This window comes from Ursus maritimus, unplaced genomic scaffold (assembly GCF_017311325.1).
Source record: "Ursus maritimus isolate PB19 unplaced genomic scaffold, ASM1731132v1 scaffold_3, whole genome shotgun sequence".
NCBI classification, from domain to species: domain Eukaryota; kingdom Metazoa; phylum Chordata; class Mammalia; order Carnivora; family Ursidae; genus Ursus; species Ursus maritimus.
The window spans coordinates 90,640,044-90,659,768 of NW_024425563.1; the positions used below are offsets into that span (position 1 = coordinate 90,640,044).

At 36.8% G+C, this 19,725-nt stretch overlaps 1 protein-coding gene and 1 pseudogene across 3 annotated transcripts in view; both read left to right on the forward strand.

Annotated features, from left to right (window-relative positions):
* The window catches only part of SUGCT (succinyl-CoA:glutarate-CoA transferase), a 678,964-nt gene that overhangs the window by 193,013 nt on the left and 466,226 nt on the right, over positions 1 to 19,725 (forward strand). The gene's annotated exons all lie outside the window — the stretch shown is intronic.
* On the forward strand, positions 17,434 to 18,293 carry LOC103674654 (annotated as a pseudogene).

A 19,725-nucleotide genomic window follows, 5' to 3' on the forward strand; every position in this document is an offset into this window, starting at 1 on the left:
CAAAAAATAGATTGGTGGTTGCCAGAGGGGAGAGTGTGAGGGATGAATGAAATCGTTGAAGGGAATCAAGAGGTAGAAACTTCCAGTTATAGATAAGTTATGGGGATGTAATGTACAGTATGTGGCTATAGTCAATAATATTGTATCATAAAGTTGAAAGTTGCTAAGAAAGTAAATCTTAAAAGCTCTCAGCACACACACAGGAATTGTTTTGTAGCTTTGTATGGTGAGGGATGGTAACTAGACTTACTGTGGTGATCATGTCACAATGTATACAAAGGTGGATTCATTATGTTGCACACCTGAACTAATATGTTGCATGTCAGTTACACTTCATTAAAACAAGTTACGTAGAGAAAAGGGAAGAATTTTCAACAAGGAAAGAATTTCAAGCCAAAGAAGGTAGTAGCTAAATGCATTTTCCAGGAGGGTGAACTAAGTGTATTTTAGCTATTTAATATGCTAGAGTATTTAATTAAAGTTCCCCCTCCCCAATTAATGTGTACTTTCAGGAATGTGGTTTGACTCTAGGATACAGGTAACTGTGACAGTTAGCCAAAGGTGTACTTTATGCTATATTTCAAACTTATTTAGATCACATGCAAGTGAAGAACTCAGTCAGCTCTTAAGCTTTGGCATGAGGCTGTGTTCCATGGATATGCACTATATTATCAATCCCGCATCCTTAACTTTGTGTTCTGTTACTAGAGCAAGATTAAACGTGACATCGCTATGTAAGTACAAGTTTCCTGTATATAAGAGAAGGGTTGCTATACTGGCTTTTTCACATCCTGTGTTCTGTAGGCAAGGTGCTTACCCTTATTGAGCCTTGGTTTATTCCTCTGACAAGTCGTAATATGATCTACTTTAGAGCTTGATTATGGAGATTAAATGAGACAATATGTGTCAACTGCTGAGCACAGTGCTTGGAGAATGGTAATGGTAGCTATTATTTATATTAAATGACAGATTTCATACTTTAATATTTCTTAATATGAGATGACTAGGTGACTGTTGACACTGCATAATACAAGGTCATTATGGGCAGAGTTAAACAGTAACTACTTACAAATGTTGGGTAAATGAACTACAGCCTTTTAATATCCACAGGGTAGCCCATGGGTCTGCCGTACATGTGTGTGCAAGATTTTATTTTTAACTACTGTTTTCCTTGTATTCTAACTTTTCTTGAAGAGAATTAATGCTAATTTTGTTGAGATTTGTGAGAAGGGATGCCAAGGGCTATTATTAAATAATTAATTAATTAATTGTTTATTTCAACAATACTGAGCACCTGCAATGTGCCAAGCACTGGGTGACAGTGAAGAGTAAGACATTGTCTCTGCTCCTCAGGAGCTCACTTGTAGCTGGGAAGACAATCAAGTTAGTGATTGTTGCAGTAACAGAGTAAAGCGCATGATGATATGGGCATGAATGAAAGGGGCACCTAACCTGGTCTTGGGAGACAAGAAATTTCCCAGAAGAGGAAATCTGAAGGCAGGTGAAGCAGTGATGGGGGCATCCTGCTAGCAGCAGAGGGAGCAGTGAAAGCATCTGGAGAGGTTTGTATGAGCGTTGTAAACCGTGTTATGAAATGCGAACACTATCCTGGGGGCAGGAAGGTTTTATGTACACAAAGACATTTGCGTTTAGAAATACAATTTTGGTGGTAGTGCAGAACAAGTAAAGATTGCGGGTAAGAAGAGCAGTCAGGAGGCTGCTGCAGTACTCCAGGTGAGAGGAAATGGTGGGGGGATGGAGAGAAAGCAAACAGATAGAAGACCTGCGAAAGAGTTAGAAGTGATATTACTTGGTCTCTAATTGAAGGTGAGGGTATATGAAAGATGGAGGATTTAATCATGGTTCCTAAGTTTTTTACTTCAGCCTCTGGGTAGATGTTGGTGTCATTCATTGAGATAGGAAACATGAGAGGAAGAGCAGGTTTTGTCTGGGGAAATGGGGAAATGGGGAAATGATGAGTTCTTTATTAGACACATTGATTTTTTTGTGTGCTTATGGGATCTTCAGATGGAGACCCCCCCCTGCTCCAATGTCTGCAATTTAGGAAAGGAATCTTAGGAAAGGAAAGGAAAATTCTAGCATGTGTCTAATTTCCTGGCAGGCATTCTAGTCAATTTTTTGGGAAACCAGCAAAGCACAGGCACCTCACACCTCAAAAAAGAGAGAGAAAATTAGAAAAATCTAGAAAGAAGTTACTTAAACTTGAGCATACTTTTAAATTTTATGTTAATTTAAAAGCAAAATTTTATTTTGTTGTTCAGTGTTTTTTTTTTTTTAAAGATTTTATTTATTTATTTGACAGAGATAGAGACAGCCAGCGAGAGAGGGAACACAAGCAGGGGGAGTGGGAGAGGAAGAAGCAGGCTCCCAGCGGAGGAGCCTGATGTGGGGCTCGATCCCAGAACGCTGGGATCACGCCCTGAGCTGAAGGCAGACGCTTAACCGCTGTGCCACCCAGGCGCCCCTGTTCAGTGTTGTTTTAATTTGAATGGTGAAGATGTGGGAACCTGAGATACAGATTTGTGAGTCATTGGCATAAAGATGCTAATTAAGGTGACTGACTGTATGAGATTATCTAGGGAGGGAATGAAGAACATTCATTTTTTCCTGACTGCACATTGGAATCTTTTGGGGGAACTTTCAAAATATTCTGATGCCTGAGACCTGTCCCTAGAGATTCTGACTTCACTGATCCAGGGTCGCCTGGGTCAAGGTTTGAGAAGCTCTGGCTTAGAGTGAGAAGAGATCCCAGACCATAACACTTAAGAGTCAGGTCACAGAGGAAAGTAAAACAGGTGGTCTGACTCAGAGTCCAAGGAAACAGTACTCTTCAGGGGCATCAGGTGTAGCTGCATCATATGTGCTTGATTCAGATGGTTGAGTTCAAAGACCAACCAAGCAACCAAGCAACGAATCAATCATCGTAATCCTCGAAGGTCTCCATCACTGCCAACTAAAGTATCCCTGCTGAGATGTGTAGGATGAAAATGACTAACATGGTTAAAGACTTGGGTACTAAGTCTGCGTGCTAGAGAAGGGAGCTTGGCAAAGGCATTCATATGTGTATCTGGCCTCAGTGTGTTTGTGTGTGTGTGTGTGTGTGTGTGTGTAGTTATCTTTTTCTGTTGTCGTACTATATAGCCATAAGTATTAATGATTACATCACACAGAGAGGAAAAGTTGAAAGTGGAAGCTTAAGTCTGGAAGCAATAATATAGTTTTAAAAATTGAGATATAATTCCTATACAATTAAATTAATTCTTTAAAAATGTACAATTCACTGGTTTTTTAGTGTATTCACAAGCTTGTGTAACTATTACTAGTATCTAATTCCAGAAAAAAAATGTAGTTTGGACCTATGTGATAGGATAAGAATTTGGTTTTAGTCATTTTATTTGTAAAATATGATTTAATCTAATAGTATATGAGAACAGTTCTAGTTTCAAAAATTAAAAAGTGAAATGTAAACAACAAAAAAGAAACCAAAAAAACCCAGCCCATATAAAAAACTGCTGGCATTGAGATATTTGCTAAAAGTGTATCAACTCACTAAACAACACCAAAAATATCCCTTATTTAAAAAAAAATGTTGGGGTGCCTGGGTGGCTCAGTCTGTTTAGTGTCTGATTCTTGATTTTGGCTCAAATCATCATCTCAGGTGGTGAGCGTAAGCCCTGTGTCGGGCTCTGTGTTTGGTGTGGAGCCTGCTTAAGAGTCTCTCTCTCCCTCTGCCCCCCCACTCCATGCGCGCGCGCGCGCGCGCACACGCTCTCTCTCTCTTTCAAAAAAAAAAAAAAACAAAAACAAAAAACCAAAACTGTTTTACTTCCATGCAGTGAAACCCAGCACCATTTGCCACGAATAGGAAGGCAAGAGTAAGAATAAATATAATGGAAATTAAGAACATAAGATTTAACTAAGGTAAAGATATTTATATCCAATGTCTCTCTCAGATCTCTCCTGTTAACGTCCAGTTACCTCCATTGTTGCTGCCCCCACTCCGCTCCATCATCCCTCAGAATACTGCAGATTCTCATTGTTCCCCTCCTTCCACTATTGCCTCACAAGCATTGAAGAGCCAGTTTTTAACTTGGCCTTCCTGGCTGGCGTGATCTGTCCTTGCTTCCCTGCCCTTGTTCACTTCCCATCATTCTCTTCCATCTTTACTGCACTCCATGTAAACTGCCTGCTCATTTCCTCACATTAGTCACTCTTCTTTCAGCCTCCAAGCCTTTCTTCCTGACATTTTCCATCTCCCTGGAACACTCTCTGCCTCCTCTCCTTGCCTCATAAACTCCGATTAATCTTTTAGTCACCTCCTTAGGAAGTCTTTCCTGACCACATTCTTCCTACTGAGTCAAATCTCCCTTTGTAAGACTTTATATATATGTGTGTTGTTTTTTTGTGATTATTTGTGTAATGTTCATTATCTGTCTTAATGGATCATAAATTCAGTAAGGGCAAGGGCTTGATCTGTTTTGCTTATTCTTGTATTCCCCTCACATAGCACATTTTTTGGCACATAGTAGGTTCTCAGTATATATTGTCTTGAAAAAAATGAATGAATAAGTACAAATGGATCCATTGTGCTTGACTGCTTGTGTTCTGAGTTCTGTATTCTTTCTTATTCTCTCTTGACTGGATGCTTCTCTTCCATTGAGCTGATATGATGATGGCAGAGAGTTGTCATCTTTGTCTGTGGTTGTCTGAAGCTCAGACTTTAAGGACAGTATATTCATTGGCTGCATATCCATGGCTGACATTAGTACTGATTCTAATTTACCACTACTCGGAACTGGGCAATCACAAAATTGAAGAAAGTCCATTTTCCTATAATGTATGGATTCACCAATTTTCTGCTTTTCAATATCATCTGGAGACCTTTTCAAAATGTAAATTCCTCTTCATGGGAGATTTGTGGGACTCTAAACTCTACCTGCTCCTCTCTGCACACATATTCTTCTAACTCTGCCCAATCTGAAGGAGCAAGAGTAATTTTCCCCCAAAGGGGTAATTGCTAAGTCTCTCTGTATGAAGTTGATTGCTTTATATGTAGCTGGGGCTACAGGCTGAACTATACCTAGGGATCCTCACCTGTAGGGGTTCTTTTCACCATGCTTAGGATGGGTGTAGAGTGTAAAATGAGAAAGGGAGAGAGAGAGAAAGATAGAAGGAGGTGGAGATATACCTAAAGGTTAACTGTGGTTATCTCAGTTTTAAGATTTGGGGTGATTTTCATTTTTTCTTTTGGTTCCAAGTGTTTTCTAAACATTTCTACAATTTATGTATATTACTTTTTAATAAGAAAACAGTGTTTTTATAAAGTACCTCAGCTATAATTTGCATCTGTGCAAAAATGTGAACACAATTTGCTTTAAACCAACAAATAAGAAGCTCCGTGCTAATTTATCGAGCACCTGTCCTGTGTTAAACACTTCATCTTAAGTAACTTCTAGTAACATTGTGCAACATATATCATTATTATTTTACAGATGGATAAACTGATGCTGGGAGAAGTGACATGACTTGCCCAGAGATTTTTGTAACAAACGGCACAGAACTAGATAGTCCCAACTCAAAAGACCATAAATGTTTCTTTTATGCTAATTGTTTTGTTATTACAAACATTCATAAAAAATGCCAGAAAAGAAGAATCCATTTTGACCAAGTTCTCAGCTGTGGCTTATTCAGTTTGCATTTTCTCTCTCTGTCTCTCAGTTACTTGAAAACAGTTTATTGCTATGTAAGTGCTCAGTAAATGTTGTTTGGTTACTTTTCATGACTCCAGAAGGCAAATACAGTGCAGGATGAACCAGGAACTCTTTTTTTTATGCTTTGCATTCAGTGCTTTGTTTGATTTGTTATTTTGATTTCTCCTACAGCTTGTGAGGACATAGACAATAAGCAATGATGCCAGTGGAGAAAGACTAGGAAAGGTTACTGCACCAAAACAGTCAGTTGTTAACCTTCAGGAATGGAGGTGTGGAGTCAGATGAAGGCAAGGCATAATTTCCTACGCACTTCAAATTTCTAAAGTAATTTAAAAAAATGTAGATAATGAATTCATCATTTTTTGTTTTCTTTCTCCTGCTGAGTATGTTTGGGAACTTGACAAAATATTACACATTGTTTAAAAATATTACTAAGAAGTCTCAGCTATGCACCAGAGATTCATTAAATTTAATATTTTTAGAAGATATTTATTTTCAGTAGTTAAAGACTTTTGGTATTGTTTCCTTGGTACCTTAATCATCACTGCTCAGAGATAACATTCAGCATTGTACTGATATTCAAAAATATTATTAACAAAACTTCCATTTCATTTCCTGAGGTATGGGAAGAAAAGAATCTTTTGATTTTCTCCTCCCTAATTTAAAAATCATGTTCACAGGAAATTCTTTATAATTCTTTTAAATAAACAGGAAACATAATTATTTGCTTGGGGGTGTATATATGTGTGTGTTAAAAATAGTATAGGTTGAGGAGTACAATGTGTTTTGTAAAAAAATCAGGATTATGTAACATGCTTCAAATGAGATCCAGGGTTGTGTGTGTGTTTTTGACATGGTCTTACTGGCTCGAGGGTTTTTTGGTTTTTTTTTTTTAAGTTTTGTTTTTGAATTTTATTTTTCTGACGCTCTTCCTGTTTTCTTATAAGTCCAGCAATGGAATAAGAGTTGAAGAGCTGGTGGATTCACATGGAGACAGTTTTTGTAACATCATCTGTCAGGTGTCTGCTTTTTTCTTATTAGTCATCTGGCATTTTGAAGACTGATTGAGGCCATTACAAAATGTACTGCAGATCATAGACCTTACATCTTTAATTAATTAATGTTCACAAAGCACTGTGCAATTGATTAATAAAACTGACTGTTGAAACATACTGAATGGTTAACTCTTTTCATATTTTTCTCTTATTTCCACACCAAATGCATGAACTGATTTTTTTTTTTAAAATGAGCCAAAGCTGATCTTAGACACTTTTTTCTTTTGAGCTCTTTCTACATTATTTACCATGTGTATAGGGATATCTTTCATAGTTTTGCTTCTTCTGATTTTCCTGGCACATATATATTCCTGATGGATATAGATTTTTCTCAGCTGGAAAACACCATTCAAATATTATTTTCATTTTTAATATAAGAATTAATTTTTGATGCCAATGGAAAAAAATCTGTAAAATTATTCAGGCCACTAAACCAACATCTATTTAAACTTTGAAAGAGAAAATTAACAGTCATAGGGAATGCTTTCTAAGAAAAAAGAATATTCCATGAAGAATGTTTATTTACAAGAAAAGGTACTATTCGTTTTAGAACACAGCAATAAATGTAACTATAAGGAGCAGATATATCATGAATCAAATAACTGAAAGATTCAGTGCAAATAACCTAGATATGCTGTTCTCTAAGAATTCATAATCTCAAATCCATATTGATTTTTCATAAAAATAAGTTGTAACACAAATTTATAAAGACAGAGAGGATTATTAGTTTGCAAAAGCCAACTCTAAAAGTAAAAATTTATACTGTATATAAAAATTATGTCATGTGGCTTAATTGTATGTCATAGCAGTAATTATTACTAAATAATTTCAGAGAATTCACAGTGGAAAATACTATCAGTGAAACCCGAAGGAGTAAAACTGTAATAGTGTGAATTCCTTGGTGATGTGATTTGAAGTTAGAAAGTCCCATTTTTGTCTCCTTTTACTTTGTATGGAGAAATTAAATGATTCTAGAAATAACAGGTATTTAATTCTGTGGTTTTCCACTTCACTATAATAGAGTAAGATTTATATCACATTTAGATTACTGAAAGGTAATCCTAAAGTTTTACAGATTTTATCCCTGTAAAGCATTATGAGATTTTAAAATGATTTTTAAGTTAATAATATGCTCATAATCTGAGCATATTAATTTCGAATGTGAGAATTGTTCATTGGGAGAGTATGTAGAAAGAATATAATACAAGGAAGTCCTCATATTTAAATCAGGAAGATACAGAGTGTCCATGGCTGTCAGTCTGTCTATATGTGTGTATTTCTGATTGTCCTTGATATTGGAAGTCGAATGCAAATTTATTTTTGTAAGTAACAGCAGAGATAGACAAGTGATTTATCTGTGATTGACTCATTCTGTTTGTGGCAAATCACTTTTGGAAAGTATTTTCAGGGGTTTTGACAAGATAACTGGTTTTAATAGGAATGAGTCAATGACAGGAGTAATAGAAATCTGTGAGGATGTTTCAAATATTCTGTAGATAAAAAGTATATGCAAGTTGAATTCATTATCATAAAGAGTTCACATGGGTAGGTACAAAATAGCTATATTAATTTTTTCTTTTTATGTCTGCAGTTTATCGGCATATATACGTAGGCCGCTCTTTGTATCTGGTCAAATACTAAAATGTTCTGGTAATTAAAAAAATTTTTTTTTATGTTTTACTGTGAAGTAAGACTTGAAGCTCCTAGTGAAGCATCTGAGTCACATGGCACCATATTAGAGATGCATGGTGCTACCATATAAACCATAAGACAAAACATTAATAAAATGTGTCGGGTACTTTGCTGGGCAAGTGTTTATACAGGAAAAGATCCAGGAAAGAGGGATATTAATTAATCTAGCCCTAAGCAAAAGCTATTTCTGGGTTGAGGATGAGGAAAATCAACAATTGCAGTTTGAATTAATATTTATATGGTGATTTTTGCACGTATTTTATTTTTTAAAATATATTTTTATTGACATATATTATTTGTTTCAGGGTTACAGGTCTGTGATCCATCAGTCTTACACAATTCACAGCGCTCACCATAGCACATAGTCTCCCTGGTGTCCATCACCCAGCCACCCCATCCCTCCCACCCCCCCTCCACTCTAGCAACCCTCAGTTTGTTTCCTGAGATTAAGTCTCTTATGATTTGTCTCCCTGTCTGGTTTCGTCTTGTTTCATTTTTTTCTCTCTTTCCCTGTGATCTTCTGCCTTGTTTCTTGAAGTCCACTTATCAGTGAGATCATATGATAATTGTCTTTCTCTGATTGACTTATTTCGCTTAGCATAATACCCTCTAGTTCCATCCACGTCATTGCAAATGACAAGATTTCATTTTTTGTTGGCTGCATAATATTCCATTGTGTATATATATATATATACCACATCTTCTTTATCCATTCTTCTGTCGATGGACATCTAGGCTCTTTCCACAGTTTGGCTATTGTGAACATTGCTGCTGTAAACACTGGGGTGCCCGTGCCCCTTTGTATCACTACATTTATATCTTTGGGGTAAATACCCAGGAGTGCAATGGCTGGGTTGTAGGGTAGCTCTATTTTCAACTTTTTGAGGAACCTCCATACTGTTTTCCAGAGTGACTGCACTAGCTTGCATTCCCACCAACAGTGTAGGAGGGTTCCCCTTTCTCCACATCCTTGCTGACATCTGTCGTTTCCTGACTTGTTAATTTTAGCCATTCTGACTAGTGTGAGGTGGTATCTCATTGTGGTTTTGATTTGTATTTCCCTGTTGCCAAGTGATGTTGAGCAGTTTTTCATATGTCTGTTGGCCATTTGGATGTCTTCTTTGCAGAAGTGTCTGTTCATGTCTTCTGCCAATTTCTTGATTGGATTATTTGTTCTTTGGGTGTTGAGTTTGATAAGTTCTTTATAGATTTTGGATATTAACCCTTTATCTGATATGTTGTTTGCAAATATCTTCTCCCATTCTGTCGTTTGTCATTTGGTTTTGTTGACTGCTTTGCTGTGCAAAAGCTTTTTATCTTGATGAAGTCCCAATAATTCATTTTTGCTCTTGCTTCCCTTGCCTTTGGCGGTGTGTCTAGGAAGAAGTTGCTGCGGCTGAGGTCAAAGAAGTTGCTGCCTGTGTTTTCCTCAAGGATTTTGATGGATTCCTGTCTCACATTTAGATCTTTCGTCCATTTTGAGTCTATTTTTGTGTGTGATGTAAGGAAACGGTCCAGTTTCATTCTTATGCATGTGGTTGTCTAGTTTTCCCAATGCCATTTGTTGAAGAGACTGTCTTTTTTCCATTGGATATTCTTTCCTGCTTTGTCAAAAATTAGTTGACCAGAGAGTTGAGGGTCCATTTCTGGACTCTTTCTTCTGTTGCATTGATCTATGTGTCTGTTTTTGTGCCCATACCATGCTGTCTTGTTGATCACAGCTTTGTAATATAGCTTGAAATCAGGCAACGTGATGTGCCCAGCTTTGTTTTTCTTTTTCAACATTTCCTTGGCAATTCAGGCTCTTTTCTGGTTCCATACAAATTTTAGGATTATTTGTTCCATTTCTGTGAAAATAGTTGATGGTATTTTTTTGATAGGGATTGCATTAAATGTGTAGATCTCTCTAGGTAGCATAGACAGTTTCACAATATTTGTTCTTCCAATCCATGAGCATGGAATGTTTTTCCATTTCTTTGTGTCTTCCTCAATTTCTTTCATGAGTATTCTGTAGTTTTCTGAGTACAGATTCTTTGCCTCTTTGGTTAGATTTATTCCTAGGTTTCTTTTGGTTTTGGGTGCAATTGTAAATGGGATTGATTCCTTAATTTCTCTTTCTTCTGTCTTGTTGTTGGTGTACAGAAATGCAACTGATTTCTGTGCATTGATTTATATCCTGCCACTTTACTGAATTCCTGTATGAGTTCTAGCAGTTTTGGGGGTGGAGTCTTTTGGGTTTTCCACTTAAGGTATCATATCATCTGTAAAGAGTGAGAGTTTGACTTCTTTGCTGATTCGGAAGCCTTTATTTCTTTTGTTGTCCAATTGCTGAGGCTAGGACTTCTAGTACTATGTTGAATAGCAGTGGTGATAGTGAACATCCCTGCCATGTTCCTGACCTCAGGACAAAAGCGCTCAGTTTTTCCCCATTGAGAGTGATATTTGCTGTGGGTTTTTCATAGATGGCTTTTATGATATTGAGGTATGTACCCTCTATCCCTACACTGTGAAGAGTTTTAATCAAGAAAGGATGCTGTACTTTGTCAAATGCTTTTTCTGCATCTACTGAGAGGATCATATGGTTCTTGTTCTTTCTTTTATTAATGTATTGTATCACATTGATTGATTTGCAGATGTTGAACCAACCTTGCAGTCCAGGAATAAATCCCATTTGATCATGGTGAATAATCCTTTTAATGTACTGTTGGGTCCTATTGGCTAGCATTTTGGTGAGAATTTTCACATCCATGTTCATCAGGGATATTGGCCTGTAATTCTCCTTTTTGATGGGGTCTTTGGTTTTGGGATCAAGGTAATGCTGACCTTATAAAATGAGTTTGGAAGTTTTTCTTCCATTTCTATTTTTTGGAAAAGTTTCAGAAGAATAGGTATTAATTCTTCTTTGAATGTTTAGTAGAATTCCTCTGGGAAGCCATCTGGCCCTGGGCTGTGGTTTGTTGGGAGATTTTTGATGACTGCTTCAATTTCCTTGCTGGTTATGGGTCTATCCAGGTTTTCTATTTCTTCCTGGTTCAGTTTTGGTAGTTTATGCAACTCTATAAATGCATCTATTTCTTCCAGATTGTCTTATTTGTTGGCATATAGTTGCTCATAATATGTTCTTATAATTGTTTGTATTTCTTCGGTATTGGTTGTGATCTCTCCTCTTTCATTCATGTTTTTATTTATTTGGGTTCTTTCTCTTTTCTTTTTGATAAGTCTGGCCAAGGGTTTATCAATCTTATTAATTCTTTCAAAGAAACAGCTCCTGGTTTCGTTGATCTGTTCTACTGTTCTTTTGGTTTCTCTTTCATTGATTTCTGCTCAGATCTTTATTACTTTTGTTCTCCTGCTGGGTTTAGGCTTTATTTGCTGTTCTTTCTCTAGCTCTTTTAGGTGTAGGGTTAGGTTATGTATTTGAGACCTTTCTTGTTCTTGAGAAAGGCTTATATTGCTATATACTTCTCTCTTAAGGCTGCCTTTACTCACCCCAAAGATTTTGAACAGTTGTGTTTTCATTTTCATTTGTTTCTGTGAGTTTTTTTAGTTCTTCTCTAATTTCCTGGTTGACCCATTCATTCTTTAGTAGGATGCTCTTTAGCCTCCGTGTGTATTTTAGTTCTTTCCAACTTTCCTCTTGTGTTTGGGTTTGAGTTTCAAAGCATTGTGGTCTGAAAATGTGTAGGAGATGATCCCAATCTTTTGGTCCTGGTTGAGACTTGATTTGTGAGCCAGGATATGATCTATTTTGGAGAATGTTCCATGTGCACTAGGGAAGAATGTGTATTCTGTTGCTTTGGGATGGAATGTTCTGAATATATCTGTGAAGTCCATCTGGTGGTCCAGTGTGTCATTTAAAGCCCTAATTTCCTTGTTGATATTTTGCTTAGATGATCTGTCCATTTCAGTGAGGGGGGTGTGAAAGTCCCCTACTATTATTGTTTTATTGTCGATGTGTTTGTTTGATTTTGTTATTAATTGACTTATATAATTGGCTGCTCCCATGTTGGGGGAATAAATATTTACAATTGGTAGATCTTCTTGTTGGATAGACCCTTTAAGTATGATATAGTGTCCTTCCTCATCTCTTATTAATAGTCTTCGGTTTAAAATCTAAATTGTCTGATATAAGGATTGCCACCCCAGCTTTCTTTTGATGTCCATTAGCATGGTAAATGGTTTTTCACCCCCTCACTTTAAATCTGGAGGTGTCTTTGGGTCTAAAATGAGTCTCCTGCAGACAGCATATTGATGGGTCTTGCTTTTTTTTTAATCCAATCTGATACCCTGTGTCTTTTGATTGGGGCATTTAGCCCATTTACATTCAGGGTAACTATTGAAAGATATAAGTTTAGTGCCACTGTATTGCCTGTAAGGTGACTGTTACTGTATATTGTCTCTGTTCCTTTCTGGTCTATGTTACTTTTAGGCTCTCTTTTTGCTTAGAGGACCCCTTTCAATATTTCTTTTTTTTTTTTTTTTAAGATTTTTAAATTTATTTATTCGACAGAGACACAGACAGCCAGCGAGAGAGGGAATACAAGCAGGGGGAGTGGGAGAGGAAGAAGCAGGCTCATAACGGAGGAGCCTGATGTGGGGCTCGATCCCATAACGCCGGGACCACACCCTGAGCCGAAGGCAGATGCTTAACCGCTGTGCCACCCAGGCGCCCCCCCCTTTCAATATTTCTTATAGGGCTGGTTTGGTGATTGCAAATTCTCCTGTTGAATTCGCACGTGTTCAGAATGGTTTGATATCTAGCTGAATTCCTGGTCTCCTACTCCTCTGCCATCTTGCTAGCCAACTGCATGTATCTTTTGATTTAGCCTTCAAAGTGACCACCTGAGGTAGGTGTTATCTTATTTTACACATGAGGAAACTGAGGGTCAGAGATACTACCTTCAATCACAGGTGAGCACGTGAGTTTAACTCAAGTCGTCTGGCTCCATATTCTTTACTTTTTCTTTCTGTCAATTGGAGACAGAGACAGTGTTAGTCCATATTAAAGGGATCAGCACACATGTTATGGGAGAGGCAAGACTTGAAAACCTTAATGGAAAAGGCAAAATCTAGATGTGTGGAACTAGGGATGTCACATACTGCATGAGTGATCCATTAACTGGATTCAGCCTACAGATGAGTTTGGTATGACTAGTCTGGTGTTTTTTAAAAAGTCTGAATTTGAATGCCTTCTGTAGAAAAAGCATTTTCTAGTCTCAGTCTTCATTACTCTCCTATCTAACTGCACTCACTTATAAATGTCTGCTCAGACTCTGATGTCCTTTGAATATGCAGTCCTGAGCTGAATGAATCACATGAACAAGAACGTGGAGGAAAACATGAAGGTGAACATAGAGAGCAATTACCTGGGCTGAGCATAGGTTTTTATTTAGGGAACTTTGGTAGGAAATTGTTAAGGACCGGATTATGGATGCTGTTTGTCCTTGTATATCCCCCAACTGCTCCCACCTCTTCCATGAAATCTAGGTTGGATGAGTTGGCCACAGTCCCAGTGAGTAGGAATTATATTGTGTTCTACGAGGCTGAGTTCCTGAAATTTCAAGCTTAATTGAGGTAGGTCCAATTTCTTGGGACAGCACTAGTGTAGACAGGGTCAAAAACCTGTCTTCTGAGCTTGGAAAAGGAATCATAGTAAGTGAGGTAAGGTCCTGAGTATTGTTCTGAACATTGGCTGATGTTACTAGTACACTTTTATGGGACACTGGAAGTATGTTATTTTATTGATAAATTTTTTAAGGGTCAAGAGAAGAGTAGAAAGGTACAATCAGGTTTTTTTTTTTTTTTTTGCATATACGTAAGATTGTTTCCTGGGATACCTAATTAAGGCACAAGTCTCTTTGATTGGATACTTTGTGGGGGACATTACTTCTTTTCTTCCAATGGACTTTTGAGCCTTTGGAGGAGAAATAAGGTTATGAGTAATTACCTATGTATATCTATATCTGTATTTATATCTATATCTGTATTTTGAAATTGTGGACTTCTTTTCCACCTCAGGGCCTTTGCACATGCTTTATTTCCTGCACAGAATGTTCTTCTCTGATGGAGAAGATGGAACTGATTTGTTTTTATCCTTTAAATTCTTTACCTATCAATACAACTATCCCTCCTTTGAGAGGTTGTATCTGACCCATCTAAAAAGTAAGTTCCTATCTAAGCCCTATCTAAAAAATAAGTTCCTTCCACCTTTATTCTGTTTTTTATCTGTTGTTAATTTTCACCACAGCATTAATCAATTCATAATTATTTTGTCTACTTACATATTTGTAGTAACATTCCCTCATAGTAATGTACCTCACAGTATCTTCAGAGAATGTAAATTTTGTAAGGACAGGGATTATGAACCCAGAATCTAGTTCCACAACAGAATGGATCCTTAAATAAGTATCTGCAAATGAATAGATAGTTGGAATAAATTGAAGGAAAAAATACGATGGGTATTGATAAGAGAATGTACCATAGATTCCCATGTCAGATGAAGGGTATGGAAGATGCTTTTAAGGTATGTACTGTAATAGGAATTTAATGTGTAATAGCAACAAGGGATTTCATATATATATGATATATCTATGTATATATCTGATGAAAGTTTCATACTGCCGAAGTAGAATATTAATTCTTTAAAAAATTGTATAATGAATACACTTTGAAGGTAGAAAGTTTAAATGACAGAAAAGACTGTAAAGAGAAAGTAGAATTTTTCCTTCCCCCAGTTCCATTTTTAATCACTATTAATACATTCTTACATATTTTTCTAGAAATTTTATGTGGTATATATCTGTCATTGGTTTTATTTATCTTTTTAGATAGTTAACTAGTTATCTGCTTGTTATCAAAATTATTTTGATTATAATAGAAATATGATTCTGCCATTTGCAATTTTCATTTAATATATCTTGAATACTTTTTCATGTGAACCCATAAAATCTTGTTTAGGGTGGTACATGGGTTAGGTACAGTTAGGCATCTGACTCTTGTTTTTCCGCTCAAGTCATGATCTCAGGGTTGTGGGATCAAGCCCCCTGTAGGGCTCTATGCTCAGTGCAGAGTCTGCTTGTTCCTCCCCCTCTGCCCTTCCCCCAGCTTGCATGCACACACACAGTCTCTCTCTCTCTCAAATAAATAAATAGAATCTTAAAAAAAATCTAGTTTATTTATTTATAGCCACTTCATTTCAATATTTTATAAAACTTTGTTTCTACAGCTCCATTTTCTCCATATTCCTTTTTGCTGTGATTTTCATACAAATTTTATCTTTATAATTGTATATCCATCAACATGGACTTATAATTATTGCTTTATGCAGATGTCTTTTAAACCAGGAGGAGAAAAAAAGAGTTACAAATGAAGATACATTTATACTGTCTTTTATATTTGCTTATGTAGTTGACTTACTGGTATTCTTTATTTCTTTATATGATTTTGAATTACTCTCTAATGTCCTGTCATTTCAGTTAGAAGAACTCTGTAGTATTTTCTGTAGGGCAGGTTGCTTCCAATGGATTTTCTCATTTTTTATCTTAATTTATCCTTAATATTTGAAGGATAGTTTTGCCCAATACAGGAGTCTTGGTTGACATTTAACTTTATTTTTAGCACTAATAAACAGGTCATCCCACTATCTTCTCGCCCCCATGGTTTCTTATGAGAAATCAGCTGTTAATCTTATTTAGGAGGTCCTCTATGTGATCAGTCTCTTCTCTCTTGCTGCTTTCAAGATTCTTTCTTTGTCTTTATCTTTTGATTGTTTGATTATGATATTTCTATGTGTGGAACTCTTGATTTATCCTACTTGGAGTTCACAGAGCTTCTTGGATGTATAGGTGGATTTTAAAAAAATATTTTCATCAAAGATAGGGTGTTTTGGCTATTAATTCCTTAAATTTGTTTTGTTTTCTTTCTCTCTTTTTGTTTCTTCTTCATCTCTTCTTTCTCTCTTTTCTTTCTTCTCCTTTTTCCTTTTGGATTCCCATTATGCCTATATTGGTACACTTGATTATGTTCCACAGGTCTCCGAGGGTCTTTAAATTTTTTTTTTCATTTTTTTCTCTTTCTGCTATTCAGACTGGGTAATCTGAATTGACCTATCTTCAACTTTGCTTTATTTTGTCAGCTCAAATCTACTATTGAGCTCCTCTAAGTGCATTTTAATTTATATTATTGTAAGTTTCAACTTTAGAATTTCTATTTGGTTCTCTTAAAAATTTCAGTTTCTTTATTGATATTCTTTATTTGGTGAGACATCACTTTCATACTTTAGTTCAGAAGCCATGGTTTCTTTTCATTCTTTGAAGATATTTTAAATAGCTGATTTAAATTTTTGTAGTGGGCTGAATGGTGGCTTTGATGATATATTCATGTCCTAATCCATGGAGCCTACCTTGTATGGCAGAAGAGTAATATATGGCAAAATATGTGAATAAGTTAAGGATCTTGAGAGATGGGAGATTTTCCTGGATTATCTGGGGTGGCTCTAAATATAATCACATGCGTCCTTATAAGAGATAGGGAGAGGGAGTTTTGAGATACACAAAATAGGAGAAAACAATGAAGATGGGGACAGGGATTGGAGTGATATAGCCTCAGGCCAAGGAGTGCTGGCAGTCATCAGAAGGTGGAAGAGACAAGGAAAGGAATCTTCCCTAGAGACTCTGGAGAGAATGTGGATGCCAACCTCAGTTTCAGACTTCTGAGCTCCAGAACTATATGAGAATAAATTTATGTTGTTTAAACCCACGAAGTTCCTGATCATTTGTTATGGCAGCCATAGCAAACTAATCAAGTCTGTCCAGTAATTCCAATGTCTGTCCTTCCTCAGGAATAGTTTCTGTAGACTGCTTTTTTCATTGTGAATGGCCATAAATTTTGTTTCTTTGCATATTTCATCTTCGTTGTTGTTGTAAATTGCACATTTAATATACTATGTGGCAGGTTTGACTTTTGCTGAGTCCTGGGGATGATGCATGTCAGGCCCAAAGTGCTGTTGTCGACATGGCTCCCAGCCAGGTGACTGGGTTCTTGCTTTCAGCCTTTGGGCTGCTTGTATCTCTAACAATGTGACCAGGACGCTATCTAAGGCATTGGTGGGTCTTGGTTCTATCCATCTGGATCTCAGCCTGGACACCATGCAGAGGGGATGAGGTTTCATTCTCGTCCCATTAGCCGGTCTGGTGATTTTAGTGAGATGCTGCTCTCTATAGGGATGCTCATTCTGTCGGGCACTCAAGTCTATACCATCTTGACTGTCCAGCTCTTTGCATTCTTAAACCTACTATCTGTAGAAGCAGGTATTTTAGCATATAGTTTTGAAAATACATCTAGGATATTTGATGACTTTCCAGTAAGATTTGGTTATAGACTTCCAGCTGAAGGTTTAAAGGGTTTTTTGATTAACTCAAAACCAGAGAATGCCTAGGAACCCATAATGCCTCCACCACTGAAAGACAATTCACTGGCACTTTCGTTGTGTTAATTAGAAGACTTGATTATAATTTTGATGTAACGGTTTTAAATGCACAGAGAGCAGGATACGAAGCAGCCATAGTTCACAGTGTTGACTCTGATGACCTCGTTAGCATGGGATCCAACAACACTGATGTGCTAAATAAATGGACATTCCATCTGTCTTCATAGGGGAATTATCAGCTAATTTCCTGAAAGATGAATTCACATATGTAAAAGGGGCCATATTTTCTTAGTTCTAGAATTTAGTCTTCCTTTGGAATGCTACCTAATTCTTTTCTTTATTGTAGTGCACATCTGTCTCAGCTTGATAGTCATTTTCATGAAGTAGGTGAATTAATGTTAAATATATTTAAAAAATAGTATGGATGGTTCTAAAAATCATTGTATTGAGTGAGAGGAACCTTACATAAAGGAGTACATATTGTATGAGTCCATTTATATGGTTGGGTCTGGGAAAGGTAAAGATAATCTGGGTAGAAAAATTGGAACAGTGATTGCTTCTGGGGGCTAAGAAAGGGTGAGGGATTTACTGAGAAGGGTATGAGGGAACTTTTTGGGGTAAGTCATGTTCTGTATCTTGAGAGAGGTTTAGATTTCTGTATACTTAAATTTTGTGCATTTCACTGTATAGAAATTTTACCTACGGGAAAAAAAACCTAAAAAAACATTAAACTCTAAGTAATGATACATATGCTAAAGTATTTGAGGGGGCAGATACTGATTATCTGCAACTTGCTTTGAAGTGCACTATAAAAAATGAAGAGGAAAAGAGGTGTATCGATGGGTAGATAAAGGGATGGATAGGTGGGTGATAAAAATGCAGTACAATGCTAATTGTAGATTCTAGGTACTGAATATATGGCTATTATAAACTTTCTTCAACTCTTCTCTGTATTTGAAATTTTTCATGTTAAAATGTGAATAAAGGATAGATTGAGGACTTGAAAAAAAATGTTTTGTGGCAAGTCTGAAAATCAGACTCTTCTCTCTCTTTAGGATTTGTTGTTGCTGTTTGCCTAATGGTTTTTCTGAGCTAAATCTGTAAGGTCTGTGTTCTTTGTTGTGTGTGACCAGTGTTAGCCAGGTGACCAGTTAATGATTGGACAGAGATTTGCATAAATGCCTGGAACCAATAAGTTTCCCAGTTCCTGCTGAGGGGATCCATGTGTGTGCTGGGCCATATGTCTTTCACACTCAGCCAGGCAGTTGACAAGTCTGCCTTCCTCTTCACTTCCTGCTTGCACAGAGCTTCAAGGTCAGTCGCAGCTGAGAACCAGGGTCTTTTCAGCTCTTTTCTGAGCATGTGCACAGCCCTGGGCAAGCGAACAGCCTTATACATGTGAATGGACCTTTTAGATTTCTAGGAATATTTTCAGGTTTTTCAAAGCTCCTTATGGACATTTCATTCCCCGAATTTCCCTTGATAAGCTTTTTGCTTAGTCTTTTGTTTGCCCTAATTGTTATCCATTGCCTCAGTCAGCAGTGATGTTGCACAATTAACAAATGCCCCAAGAGACAGGGCTGTTCACACTGAGGGAAGCCTTCCGTAAAGGGTGCACTTGTCGTGATGAGCAATGAGTAATGTTTACAGTTGTTGAATCACTATCTTGTACACCTGAAACTAATGCAACACTGTATGTTAACTATATTGGAATTAAAATTTTAAAAAACTTAATAAAAAAGCCTTCCAAATGGGGTCTTCCAGATAGGTCAAATACAATTATCTGTTAATGAGGCTTGGAAAGTTCCAACCCCATTCT